Consider the following 2,460-nt stretch of genomic DNA (forward strand, 5'->3'; position numbering starts at 1 on the left):
GAAGATGTGCCTTTGCGTGCGAATGCAGCCACATTCCTGACATCTTCACCTGGCTGAAACACGCGCACCACCTCCTGCGATGGCTATCACACCTGCAGAGCACGGTGAGGCCTCCCCGCTGCACACCTGAGGGAGGAGGCACCGACATCGCGTTTCTGCACAAAGTGACAGGAAAACGCATCACAGCCCCCTCTCAGTGCACAAACACTTCTCTACTTGCATAAACGCTTAAATGTTATGTAATGTAATCCCCAACTCACACTGTGACGACTTACCTCATCTGCAAACATTGCACCGCCTTTTGGTTTCTTTTCTATTTTCTTGTTGCATTGGCCAGAAGGGGCGTTCTTGCCTCCGTTTCGCACCCGAGCTCACCTGGGCTGGGGGAGGTTGGAACTCCTGATTGTGCCGGTGGCCGCTGTTTGTGGACTGAAGCACTGATTTTGGTATTTTTCCTCAGGAACATTGTGCATCTGTATTTGCTTTTTTCAGCACAGGGATTCTCTCTTTTCTCTTGGTGTTGGGATCCTTAACTGAGGGAATGAACCAGAGACCCGGTGGAGCTGCCCCAGCTGGTTGCTGGGAGACGGGCCTTCCCAGCAGCATCCGCCACACCCCGCCTCCCAGGTGAGTCCCTGGATAACCTGTGGTGTCGCCTGGAGCAGTGTCTTTTATGTTGTTTTGTTTTTTGTCCTTTTGTTTCCGCATTCACACAGACACACACAAACACACACATGTGCATGCACCATTAAGACTGTCTCAGGAGAGGCCATGTGTCCAGTCAGGGGCAGGTCACAATGAATGGGCATAATATCGGAGATTTACTCTCACGCTATGGTGTTGGTGAGTTTGTTCTATTTACCTGTCCAGTGATTTGGTATTAATGTGCATGACACTTGGATAATATTTGAGCAGCGATGCGGTGTTATGGCCGTCTTTGAGCTGTACTCCCTTGCGCTGGTGCAGAGTCCTGCTGTGGCTAATTTTTGGGATTGAGCATTTTGCTCAGTTGACTGTTGTGAACTGAGATTCCCGAGGCTGCCTGTGGCTTTGTTGCTTTAGTTTTCAGTGTTCAGTGACTCTGAGCAGCTGTAGCGTCTCTGAGTTGCAGACTCATCCTCGGCAGCTGCCACAGAGGTATGAGGTGGGAAAGGAACGCATTTTAAAGCTGAGTTCCCTGTTTCTGCACACCAGACAGAGCTGGAGGTGCTTTCAAACCGTGTGGCTTCTGCTGAGCAGCCCGGGTCCAGTGCCAGAACCGGCACGTATGGAGACGGAGCCCGAGAAATCGGAGTTTCAGCGGTCCAATACAGGTGAGGTGTTCAGTCAGGATGCCTTCAGGTAAAGCCCAGCACTGCGATCCCCAGGTAAAGGATTGGTTAGACACTGCTTTATCTGTTCTGATTGGTTAGACACTGCTTTATCTGAGACAGTGCCAGTGACAGGTGATCAAAGGTAATCAAATTCAGACCAGAATTCATTTAGAAACCTCATTCAGTCACAATGAACAGAGATGTTAATTAATTTAGGTTGATTGAGCAGGAAAGGAGAGCCCTGTGTGAACTAACAGACACAGGAGGCCTGGAGGCGTAACAGGAGGTGTGTAATGGGAGGTGCGTAACAGGAGGTGCGTAACAGGAGGTGCGTAACAGGAGGTGTGTAACAGGAGGTGTGTAATAGGAGATGTGTAACAGGAACTGTGTAACAGGAGGTGTGTAATAGGAGATGTGTAACAGGAACTGTGTAACAGGAGGTGTGTAACAGGAACTGTGTAACAGGAGGTGTGTAATAGGAGATGCCGAGGAGGACATGAGCTGTAGCCCCTCATTGGGGTGGGGGGCACGGTCACCTGACTGAGGAGAAAGTCAGTAACAAAGCTGACCGACATCCACAACCACACAGCCCTACTCGCAGCTCCGAAAAGAACCACACAACAAACACACGTAGGTTAGCAAATATATTTTAATATTTATATAATATTCCTATTTATTTTAGCACAATGACAAAAGGGTCTCTCCTTTGTTTGGTGGTTTAATTCACAGAAAAAGCCGCACTTTTTATATACTGTATACATTGTTATAAGTAATTTTCATTTTGTTGCCCTCACTGCAAAATATATTTTTGTCGTAATCTCTACAGAAAAACGAAACAGCAGAGTGTCTTTGTGAGCCAGCTGGGCAGACCTGATAAGCAGTGTTTTTGGAAACAGTCACAGCGTTAAACAGCGTTGGGAAACCCACCACATGGCTTGTGATGTCACAGAGAGTCATGCCAGAAGGACTGCCCCACAGTCATTTACACGCCTACAAATGACAAATGACCACGCCCGTCTCCTCACCTGTCACCTGTGCTGCTCTGGTCTGATTCTGCACAGGTGACAGGTGAGATGGGAAGGTGGCCCCGCCCAGTTCCTCGCAGTGTCCCACGACTAGCCAGGCCGACTGAAGCATCAATATGAGG

Source organism: Megalops cyprinoides, chromosome 24 (assembly GCF_013368585.1).
Source record: "Megalops cyprinoides isolate fMegCyp1 chromosome 24, fMegCyp1.pri, whole genome shotgun sequence".
In the NCBI taxonomy this organism is placed as follows: Eukaryota; Metazoa; Chordata; class Actinopteri; order Elopiformes; family Megalopidae; genus Megalops; species Megalops cyprinoides.